This window comes from Typha latifolia, chromosome 6 (genome assembly GCF_019914945.1).
Source record: "Typha latifolia isolate L0001 chromosome 6, TyphaL0001v2, whole genome shotgun sequence".
Taxonomy (NCBI): domain Eukaryota; kingdom Viridiplantae; phylum Streptophyta; class Magnoliopsida; order Poales; family Typhaceae; genus Typha; species Typha latifolia.
The window spans coordinates 10,299,535-10,312,940 of record NC_133091.1 but is presented as its reverse complement, the minus strand read 5'-3'; positions in this window follow the sequence as shown (position 1 = coordinate 10,312,940).

The window sequence follows — 13,406 nt, the reverse complement described above, 5'->3', positions numbered from 1 at the left end:
TGCTCTCCTCCAAGTCATTGGGCACAAAGAGGCGTGAGATTTGCTAGTAATTGGGCTGAGCCGTCTGTGCGGGCTAGGTTGGGGTAGGTGTAGTTTCTAATGGGCTATGAGCTTAAGCCATCTTCCTTCTCTCCTCATTGCAGATTTGGCTCAGCTCAGTCGTTAAAATAATCAATGAGAAGGCATCTTACGAAGTAGTGGGCCTCAAGGCCTTGACTTCCACTTAAATGTCAAGTCTGAACCCACCAATGAAGGTAGTCTTCAGGGCTGAGTCCGACTAGTTGGTGACCTGATTGCAGATCCGTTCGGACTCTTCCCTGTGAGCTCGAAATATTGTTAACTGAGTCAGCTTAGTCAACATAGCATAAAAGTCTTCATACTGGGTCGAACCAAATCAAGCACAGATTGAACTAGCGAAATCCTACTAAGATTCAAATGGTCAAGTCCGCTCTACCAATTGGTACCACCTAATCGCCATGCTCTTTAGGTGAAATGATGCGAGTTGGATCTTCTAGTGGTCGGGCGTACCATGGTACATGAAAAATTATTTCGCTAGGTAAGTCCAATCCAACTAGTCTCCTCCTAAAAACTTTGGAAAATTAAGCTTGACGGTACGAGCTTGGATCCCAAAATGTGGCCCATCATCACTGACCAAGTGATCTTGTGGTCAATGCTGGTCATGTGGGTCATAGGCCCATGGGTCTAACTCATGTCATGCTTGGGCTGCATGTGGGTTTGGCTTAGTCAGTTGATGGAGGCTCATCTGGTTGTTCCAATAGTCATCCTCAACCTCGTACTAGGGCTCAGGGTCATGCTCATGGGTCTTAGACTAGTTTGCATGAGGTGGTCAAACCAGTTCATGAAACTTTGGCTTGCCTTGAAATTCATCCACTTCATTCTCTCCATGCGAATAACCTAACCCTAACCAAGGGCTAAATTTGGACTTCCGCCTAGGGGTTTGCCAAAGGTTTCATAGGGGGGTGGCAGCGGTGGGTTCGATTGTGGGTCAACATCAATCACCTCTAACGGGTCTTCGTGACAGTGGAACCCTGACATGCGGCGACGGATGAAGATTTTTCGACACGGGTTGGGCTGGCTGCATGGGCCACCACAACATGCCTTTGGCGATCCCCACGAGTCCTAGTGGCTATGTCTGGTACGTTTAGCTCCACTGTAGTGGTGTTGTGGTGGTGGACAAACGGTCGGTGGCGTTCTGACAAGGTGAGACCTACTGATGGCTGTAGTGTAGAAGGGCGTCGTGCCTAGTCATTTGACACTTGTCGACGATTATGGAGCCCACCACAGGATTGTAGTTGGCCAGTGGAAGACGACTGTGGCTGTTAGTGATCGTCAAAACACTAGCCCTGAGGTTGCATAGCTTAGGTTCACTATAGTGGAGAGTACCACTGCGGACAGTTTGCCTATTGTCTCTTGCAACTTCTATCGGCCTGGCTTTAGTACAGGGTTCCCGTGGAAGAGACTAGACGCTGTGGTTGGAATTGAGGTGGCTTGGATTGCCGTCGGTGGAAACTAGGATTTTAGACACTAGTTTCCACTGTGGGTGGGGAAGATGACCCCAAATCCACTACCATGGGTGGCTCTAGCGTTGTTGCGTCGGTTGCGATAGTTCATAGGGCTGGAAGGGTCTCCACCGCTGTTGGAGGAGAGGTTGTGGTGATAGTTTAGGCCAGCTCGTCCCCTTATTCACGGTTTAGATTATTCTTGTCGTTGGGAACGTTTCAGCCGTGGTTGGTGGTGCTGACAATGCAATGCGGTTGTGGGCGACTAGTGCACCTCTGCAAAGGCCTAGATTGAGTTATTGAGGGAGGTTTACATCTCCTTTAAGTTCTCCTTTGATGATTCTTTCAACAAGTCAATAGACTATATCAATGCCTTCACCCACATGCGTGGTTCATCAATGACAGTTACTGGTGGTGGTGGTGGTGGTGGTGGTAGAGAAACTCACATCAGAATAGAGATGAGTTCCTAATCCTCCATGGTGCTCCTTACTTGTTCATCTTTTTCGACCTCATTTTAATCATTGGTCAAGAAATATTGGCTCTAATACCATTATTATAAACTAAATCTAGAATGATATGGACGTAATAAAATTATGATATTTTTATATATGGTAACCTCGCAAGTTACAGATCTAATGACTTTAGTTTTTACGTGAATACAAGGTTTGGATGAAAAGTTAAAAATAAAACAGTGGGAGGTCAAATATGGACATATCAGTAAATATCTGATGTTGCGAGGGTCGTCGACGGCTAAGGGTGGTAGTGCTATAAAGTAGGGTGGCTCGTGAGGAAAAATTGTGGTTAGGGTTTGGTACCTTGGAAGAGATTTAGAGTTAATATCTACTCCTACGAAGATAAAGATAATCTAACGACTATGATAAAATAACAAATGTTCAAAATAAAATTAAGCTAAACTTAATATTTATTCCACAATAATTATCAAACATGACCACTCCTACTTATATGAGTAAAATCCTAGCGGATCAAATTTATGTGCGAAATATTTGCTTTAATTCATAATTACAGACAAGAAGCAAATTAGACTAACTCGATTGATTCGACCCACATAGTCAGACCATATCAAAAACCATAGGAATAGGCAGGCTTAAGGGCCAGGCTGCACACGAGCAAAGGCCTAGCCCTTGTCGCCCATTACCATTTTGGGCTCTAGTCAAGCCCAATGTTCAGCTCTAGTACAGTCTATCCATCTTTGATGTCTATAAATACTTTTGAACTGAATATATTTTACCATTGTATTTTGGGTGAATTATTTTACTCTCGAGAATTTTATTTTGTACTATTACACATCTTTGCATTCTCAACTAAATTATATCAAATATCCTTGACAGAGATGAGTAAATAATTTAATGATGTTTCTTTTGTTAAATAAATATATATTCGAAGAGAAAATTTAGGATGGCTTATTGATACAAAATAGCTTAAGGACACTGTTAACCTTAGACGCAAACCTAATGGAACAATTTAGTCAAAATTGGAAAAGTATAGTGAAACGAAACAAAGAAAGGGAGAAAAAAAAATAATGTTCATCTAAAATGCACGATGGTAAATTATATTTAATTCATACCTTTTTATTATACAATCATCTGAGAATTATCTAGTTTGGTCTAGCCAGTTTTCAATTCCAAATCTATCTTGGTTTGCAATTGTATTCATTGATGCTAATAAGACACCTTTAGCTTGTAAGCACCAACAACGTCTAGGAAAATCATTGCTTTTGAAGGAATTTTAGGCCTCCAAATTGATCCAGAAGGTTCTTCTCTAAGCCTAAAATTGAGGCAGGATAAGAACCATCAAGGGAAAACCTTCAAAAAATTATATTATCTTTATATCAAATGTCCATTTAACAGAGTATATGCTTTTCTCTAATATGTAAACCTCTCCCTCCTCCGATCTCAAAGCTCTCACTGCTTGCATTTGTAACCGGCAAAGCTCTACAATGCTCCCTCCACTTGACGATGGCCTCCGCCTCGGCCCTGACAAAGCACTCGGGCTTGATGGTTTAAATGTTAGGTTCTTCAAAGCCTTCTGCATCGAGGTTGAGAATAAACATTTGCTCCTCGATAATATCCTTCATTCTGGGTGAGCTCGATATTGGCCTGAACATGACCAATATTATTTTGATCCCCAAGAAGACAGATCTTGAGATTGTTGGCCCTTTTGATTTTAGTTCAGGGAGGATCCTTGAACTGGTTCAGAGACCCTTAACTTGGTTTTATAGCCAAATATATTTTTATCTTTTTTATATTTATAAAAAATCAAGACTAAAAAATATGACCAACTAATCAAATTTGGGAAACCAAACAAGCCCACCTGTTAAGCTATTGGGAATCTTATCCTTATTCCCATATCCAAATTTACGACCTACAAATTTGAGGAGGACAAGTTCACAGGCAAGCTTTCTAGATGGAAGTCAAATCTACTCTTCCATACTGGTCGTCCAATACTCATCAAATCTTTTTTTCTTTCACATTATTATACTTCATGTCATCATTTCAATTCTGAAAATCCTTTCATAACAACTGAATTTGGAGAGAGATAGGATTTCTAGATTGAAAAGTAAAAATCAAAGTCAAAACCTAAAACCTATTCAGTGGTATCCCTACTCCACTCCCCATAGGAATTGCTATGTTGGGTGCCTCAATGTGCGTTGAAGCAATGCAAGCTTGAAGAACCTCCTCAGTGAGCCACTCTTATTGTTGGACTAGCTGCGTAATTGTCTCTATGCTGTTTGCATGCATGTCACTATAGGATCCCCTAAAGGAGCTAACACTCCCTCCAAGGCAGTATTACGATAACAACAAGGCAACATCTTGGATTATCACAAGACAAAATCCTAAGTTATTAACTTAGGACTCGCCAGATTTTGATAACTTACGCTTTGATGCTATGTTGAAACACCCTAAACCCATTATGTGACCCACATGGAAGCTAAAAAAGCTAGGAACATAAGAATCATAACCATATATGATCAAAATAGTAAAAACAACAATAGAGCCCATGGGTTACGACAAGTCTATCAATAATATAAAAGCGAGTAAAATCCCTAAATACAAGGCTACATCCCCAAAATAAGAAATAACATGTGCCCCTTTGAATGGTTTATGCAAAATAAGTAGTAACAGAGGGCCTAAAGCATCACTAAGTAAACTGCTACAAAATGCTCCCGCCACAATAATAGTCAATTTGTATCATACATGGATAAGCCTAATGCTCAATAAGTAGTAATTATCTTTAGCATAATAATGTATAAGAAATTACATAACATGATATAATATATACAATTTTATAGTAACTATATCTAGCATGATAATATTTAAGGAATTACATAACATGACATAATATATACAATTTTGCCCAACAGTAAAAGTGCATGAACACATAAATATCTCATCTCCCATTATGACATAAGTTTGCTCATAATTATAGTAGCTAGCACAGTTCAACTTTTGCATAAACTAACTCTCTTAATATCTATATGTCCACCTATCAAACCCGATCCCTAGTAATAGAATATTTTATACATTATCCAATAAACATCTAATTGATCGTCTACGATTGTAGACTAAGGACCTTAGTCATAGGCCTATCACTATAATCACCACCTATACGACGAGAGCATCCACACCATTGAGCCACTAGGTTCTGCAAAGACACGTTCTCACTCTATGTCAATCAAGTACTACTGAGTCTGCATCATTCTACCGTTATAGCTATAATTTTATTATCCACAGGATTTGACCCTTGCATAACGACAATATAATCGCCCATCTAAGCTTGATGAATAGAGTGTTTGATTGTCTACTATTTATAGACTGTATGAAATAGTTTAGTCATTTAGTAATTTGCTTATGACAGAAAATATCAGTGCAATGAATATTATTGATTCAAAATTTTCAAGCATTAGTTTGAGATAGAAAAAAAAAATTAATATTTGCAACTTAGTGTGGACCACATAAGAGTTAAATACTTAAGCTTGAAGTACATGGACCCGTAAGTTAAAATGGACCTATAATTTGTCCTTTCTTAATTTCATCTAAGCTTGTTTTTGGAAAAATCAATGCATATAACAATTGGCTTGGTTTGATAATATTCCTTAATCAATACTAACTTTTGAACACTATGTTAGTTTTCAAGCATCACAGAGGTAAAGACAATTCACACTTGCTTGGTGTTAGACGTTCTAGATCACAATTTACTATTAGATGTTACATAATTGATTTTGACTTGATAATTTCAAGCTCTAAATACTATTGATAGCACCTAATCCAACTCTCTCTCTCTCTCTCTCTAAAAATATATTTTTCTTACATCACTTGTAAGTTCCTATATATTCTAAGCTCTTTAACTACTAAATTACTTGACACTCTTGATACAAAGACCAAACATTTGTCTTATGTATTAACTAGATACTACGTACCAAAGTACACCTAACTTTTTCTATTTTCATATTATCTAGAAGAGGACATAACTTGGTTTAATATTGCATATAGTAAAGAAGGTTCTTTGGAGTACTCATTGACTAGATTCTAGCCCTAATTGCACATGTTAAGACAAATCATTGTGGTTTTAAATTAAGTACAATGACATAATATAATATTAGCTCGGATAACATAAAAATAAAGAGAAGGCTTATGGCCCAATTAATAATGGTCATCAGCATGGATTTCTATTCATTCTACTTCAAGTTGTACAACTATATTTCAACAATAGCATATGCTTACAATTTGTTCTCCTATAGTTTGGCCTGATTTTAGTTTATTCTATTGCACTTTAAATTTAAACATTTAATCTTCTATGGTTCATACTAAATTATAATTATAAGATTTCTCGTTTAAATCTAATGGTACAAATGCTGAAATAAATGTGGTTCACTGGGCTCAATTTTTCCTATCATAAACAGGTTGCTAAATGATCAAACTACTCCTATCATTCTTAAGTTCAATATATTTTTCTTTGGATAATTAATTATTTTCACATCCCATTATCAATAATGGAAATTTGGCATGAATATGAATAAGTTGAAATCGAGCCAAACTACAAAGAGTAAACTATAGTATACCCAAAAAATTATTATGTGTGAATAACAATAATGTCAACTAGGGTTGGTAATTATTCTACAAATTGAACTTTTGCATTTTTTATTTACAAATGGACAGTAAGTAGCAACATTAACACTTTGATTTAATACTAAAGCAACATTTTCTAATGGAATAGCATAAAAGCCAGAATATTCCATCCATGTCCAAAATTGGATTTCCATAATCTCCCAATTGCCCTATCATTGTTTTGTTAATCTCCCATTTTGGTCAATAAATTGTCCATCTAGTACCTAGGTATTAGGTTTAAGAACACCAAAAGATGTGGTAATTTTACATCTAGAGTTAAGTAAATCCAATGGTACTAGATACTGAAAAGAGAGAAATCTTTATTTTAAATCGCCCGATTGTACGATATTATATATAATCTATTTTTGTTAGATTGAACAAAATTATACTTCTATTATGACCAAATATCACATTATATTTCTATAGTTTTACCAATATAATTTCCCCCTTTGAACTATAACTCTAGATAGGGACATAGATTTGGTCTACAGTATAACTAGATTTTCTTGTTGAATTGGCAAAAGAAGTTAAGACTTGGGTTGCCTACCCTACCATGTTGGTCCCCTGTCTACTGCATCTTTAGCAATTCAAGCTTCAAATCTATTTGGCATATCATACCTAGGTTAAAATTTAGGATTTTTTTTTTCTTTTGCATACATACCTTTCGAAAAATCTCATATTTGCTCGTATGCCTCTCTAAATTTAATAATACCCTTTGAAGTTAGCTAACTATTAAAATTTGAACAATTTAGATATAAAAGGATGAAACTCTTATTATTCTAGTTTTCATAAATTATTCTTAGTTAAGGGTATTTTTGCACATGTTCAGACAAATCATTGTGGTATTAGCTAGGATAATATTTACATAAAATAAAGAGAAGGATTGTGGCCCATTGATAATAGTCATCAACATGGATTTCTATTCATTCTACTCAAGTCATACAATTATATTCCAACTATAGCATATGCTTACAATTTTCCCTCCTATAGTTTGGTCTGATTTCAATTTACTCCAACACACTTTAAATTTAAGCACTTAATTTCCTGTGATTCGTATTAAATTGTAATTGTTAGATTTTTCATTCAAAACTAACGGTGCAAATGCTGAAATTAATGTAATGCATTGCCTTAATATTTTTCATCATAAGCTGGTTGCTAAATAATCAAACTACTCCTATATTTTTCATAGGATAATTAAGTCTTTTCACATCCTATTAGTAATAATTGTAACTTGGCATGGATATAAAATAAGTTAAAATCAAGCCAAACTAAAGGGAGTAAACTAAAGTATACCCAAGAAATTATTATGTCTGAGTAACAGTAATGGCAACTAGGGCATGATTGGTAGCCATTCTACAAACTGCATTTTTCTTTTCTCTTTTCATAGTTTTCAAATGGACCCCAAAATGGCCACATTAATAGCTTGAGTTAATACTAAAGCAACATTGTCTAATGGAATAGCATAAAAGCCAGAATATTCCATCATCTCCAAAATTGGATTTCCATAATCTCCCAATTGCCCTCTCATTTTTTTTTAATCTCCCTTTTTATGTATTATGTTTAAGAACACCAAAAGATGTGGTAAATTTACATCTAGAGTTAAGTTAATCCAGCGGTACTAATATCTGGCTATTTCTATGTATAGAGACAGTAATATTTGCAAATACTAAAAAAAGAAAACTCTTTTTTTTTTGGTGTGAAAAAAAGCTTGATTGTTTGATGTTACATATAATTTCTTCATCTTAGATTTTTATTGTGACCAAATATTACATTATATTCCTATAGTTCAATCATATAATTTCCCCCTTTGAACTATTCACATATGGTACAACTAACTCTAACTCTAGATAGGGACTTTGATTTGGTCTACAGTATAATTAGATCTTCTTGTTGAATTGGCAAATGAGATTTTTTGGGTTGTCTACCCTACCATGTTGGTCCCCTATCTACTGCATCTTTAGCAATTCGTAGCTAGGTTAAAATTTATTAGTAATTGGCTTCTTCATATTAATTGTAGAATCACATTATGGATTTTGAAGTGATAATATTAAGATCTTAATATTACTTCTACCCTTTATATTTATCCTCTCTCTCTCTCTCTCTCTGCCTAGTTGTTTATAATATTGATAATAATGGGAAATTGCTGTTTACCACCTATATTCGACCTAATTTTATCTTACCGTCATATATTGATAATAAGGTCTAGATTATGTTACAATTATTAGTCAATCTTTAACCGAAAAGAACGAATTACATTCATAGAGATATAGTCTGATTTGATAATAGTAAGGATAGTTTGATCGTTTAGTAATTTTCTTATAGTGAAAAGTATTGACGCTAATGATAGTAGGAGTAGTTTGGTCACTTGTACTATTAGTTTTGGATAGAAAATATAATAATCGTAACTTAGTCTAGACCAAAGAAAGGTTTAAACACTTAAATTTGAAGTACAAAGTGTAAGTTAAAATCGAATCAAGCCACAAGAAGTAAATTATAATTTGCCCTAGTATTAATTAAATCAACAACAGTAACAACAACTACTATAAATAACATTATCTTTCTTATTATAATTGTTAATATGGCACAATAAGCACTATCAACTTTGGACTTTACCCATGTATGACCAATGTTTGTTTTTCTATTTCATTGCTTATTTACAACTCAAACAAGATATTACTTTACATATAGTTTTGCATATATGTAAGCTCTTAGAAAAGAAAAATCAGTTTATTAACCATCCACTAACACCTAATCCCTTAACAATAAACAAGCTAGGATAGAAAACTAATGTAAAAAGGTTAGATACCATAGAAAAGCACAATCAAGATATCTATCTATAAGTTATGAGTAAATTTTATGCTAAAGAATGACTAACATTGTGTCTACTTCACATTAATGCATGGATCAGGACATATTTTGTTTTGTTTTTTTTTTTTTGTTGATAAACAAAGTATTAATCTAATTTATGGGGTAAGATGTTTTGGATTACTCATCCACTAGATAGTTTCTCCATGGTGACATGCATATATAGAGATATCTATGTGGGTTGGAAGTTAATGATTATATTTGTGTATTATTAACCCTAACACAAATCAAAATTTGTGTACAAAATATGCATAAATAAGAGTTGCATCTTTACACAGGAAAAAAAAAAGAAAAAGAAAAAAAAAGATGGTAAACTTAGGATCTATCTACTTGAAGCCTTGAAGGAAAAAAGAAAGAAAAAAAGAAAGGCATTGATAGACAAAACCTCCACCACCATCTATCTGCTTGGATTAGTTGTTCCTGCAACTTGTCCAGTGGAGTGACAAAGATGTGGTGATGCTGAGCACCAATGGACAAAGAGAATGAGAAGCAATACTGACTGGCCACCATTCACATGTTTCACAAGGTTGATGGCATACCATTGCTATCAATGAGGCATATATGGGACCTCTCCCCCCAATCATCAACACAAATGTGTTAGTATTCTTTGTGGGTCTGGACTAAAAGCTAAGAACCAACAGTGGAGGAGAGAGGCTGGTAGATTAACCATTTCTTTCTGACACCACTCAAATTAACTTTCCAATCTGTTCAAATCCTTCCAATGTGGAATTAAATAGGCTAATAGTATAGAATAAGTTTTTTTTTTTTTACTTTTTGGTTAGATGTGCAGTTGAAAATTAGAATTAGAAGTGTACGTAGATTATTTACATAGTTTGACGATATACCTAGCTACTTTTTGGAGAGAGAGCAACCGTTTCAATTGCTTTGAAGATATTGGCTTATTCTATCTTATGTGAAAAATATATGAATTCAAGATATGCTTAATCCAAAGTATGCTTTGGTACCAGTTGAAATTTTTTAAGCTAACCCTAATCTAGGAGATAATGGCGTACAATGAACAAATATTGACAAATCATCAAAAATAGAGATAAAAAACAAATACAAATAGTTTTTATATGAAAAACACAACTTTGGTAAAAATCATGATCCTTTTCAAATCAACTGCTAATAATGTACAAATACAAGAATGACCTTCCATTGAATCCCATGGCTATAATATGAAGCTCTCATGATCATTAAAACTCGCTACCAATTGCTTTTATAATAACCCAAACCTAAATGTAAAACAAAATGATAATAAAAATAAATAATAATATAATTACATAATAATAATAATAATAATAATAATAATAATAATAATAGTATATAAAATATAACTCGCTATAAATTGCTTTGAAGTAATATCTACTGATTTCAGTGACCACTGGGATTGGGTGACTTGTCTTAGTGACCTTCGAGACAACAACTCGCTCTAAGAAATAAATTAGTAACAATCAATCAGGAACATAGAACTATCCAATTACATTCGCTAGATTCTCTCTAAATTCTTTACCTACGCTTTAGACTTCATGATCATTTTATAAGTATGGAAAATCATCTCTCATTTGGACCAAGTGAACTAGGAAGGAGAAACCAAATTTTGAAATAGATTAAAAACATGTCTAGTTTAATTCTGCCCTATTGGGTTGAACTCATTTCTCACCAAACTTATATGTCTTAAGTGATCTTCGCCAAATCTGCGTGGTTCAAATTGATCAAGAATGGTTTGAATAATTTATGTAGGAATGGTGAATTTGGACTTCTTCTTGATTGTGTCTTTGATATTTTCTTTTACACATATCACTCTTTCATAAATAATGTCATAATCATACATAAAACCCTAGATTGTACAAGACAAATACTAGTAATTTTGTTCACAAAATTCACTATTATCATACATAAAGGTCTTGTTCACACTAGGAATAGAAAGGAAATAGGAATTGTTCTTATCAAACTGAGAGATTTGTTCTAGGAATAACTATCCTATGTTTAATTATATTTTAAAATAGGAGTATAATGATTATATTTGATATAATATAAGTGAAGGTAAAAAATAAAAAATTACTAAAAACATCCTTCGATTTGATTTAAAATAGATTGATAGAATAAATAATAAATAAACCAAATATATTTTATGTATGTAATACTTAAGAATTTGAATAATACTATGCTATGGCATTACATATGCAATGCTAGCCTAAGGCATTATGTATGCAATATTGAGAGATATATATGCAATACTAGCAAGATAAAATATGCAATGCAGCGCAATGCTAGAGAGATAGGTGTGCAATGTTTGAAATGTAGGTATGCAATGCTTATATAAATTTATTATTATAATCTAAATATATTTTAATTTTGTAAAATATTAATTTATTAATATTTATCCTTTTTTAACATTTGATCGGTACATATTTAGTGCTTATAATAAAAAATAATTAATGAGATTATTAATAATATTAAAATATAATGTATGAAAAAAATTGATGGTCAGTTAAAAAAAAAACGAAAGAGTTAATTACAACGTATTTATAAATGAGACTGCAGCTATTTCCCTTTCCCAGAATAATCGTCTCTAGTCTCTACGTCCATTTCTTCTTCCGCCCCCGCCCCCGCCCCCCTATCTGTCGAACATTTTGGGTAATTTTATCCAGACAAAGGGCCCCTCACCGGCCAGGGGACAAAGTGCTAGCTTGTACTTGTCATACCCATGACGTGGCACTGCCAGAACAAAACTCGGGAGTGGGACCCATCCTGTACCAATTATCTCGCCGTCGATCTGAGCCGTACGTTCCAGAGAGTTGTTGACCAAACTAGCCCTCTCCCAAACTCTAATTACCGTTCCCCAAAAAGATGTACATTTGTTTTACTGAAAATGTCAGTAAAAAATACTGATAAGTTTGACTTTTACCCTTAGACACCGAGTGAAAAAGGGTAAAGTCAAAGAAAAAAAAAAAGGCATTAAGGAGAAATTGAAAATTAAGTGAATTTTTAGTGCAAATAACTTTTCAATGAGTCAATTTGATTAGTATTTTTATGAAAAAATAAATGCTGAAAAGCTCAGTGCATTACTAGGAAATTTTTTTTATTCCTTTTTGTATATAAATTGCAGCAAATTAAATGTTTTATTATTAAATATGCTAAATTATTTACTGCCTTATTACTCTATTTTAAATGTAATAACTTTCTAAGGAATAGTTTTTTTTTTGAAATATAATATAATGTAATAAATATGAAAGAGAAATTAATGTCATAATTTTGATGAAAATTTAATAGAACCTCAAGAGAGTGTGAATATATGAAAATAATTTATTATTAAAATAATAGAATTATGCAAACAAACAAGGACTCTTTCAAATTTTATTTTTTAAAGTATAAGGAGTAAAGTGATTTTAAACATAAGTATATATACGAGGATAAATATATTTAACATTTTAACTTTTATTACTTAATAGATAGACATTTAATCATTAGTTTGGCTATCATTGAGATAAATCAATTTAACTATACATATAAAATAAACACAATACTCTTTTAAAAATTAAGAAAGAATTACAAAATAACGTCCTATATTCTGTCTAAATTATAAAAAAGGTAATATCCTCTTATTCTTTATAAATAAAGGCTCAAATTAATATTGAGCAACAATCTCAGTTTAGTTTAATTCAAATACACCAAATAGAACATAATAAAAAGTATAATATTTCATCTATTTTAAATAATATTTTTTTTTTATTTTTTAAATTACTCTTATCTCACCTTTTTAGAATGATATTTGAGATTAAGTAATAGTAGTTTTCAATTCGTTAATCTGGTGAGATTACGCATTCCGATGCAATTTAATATTTTAAGGCTTCATTTGATCATATTTTGTTGAAAATTGGAATTTAATTTG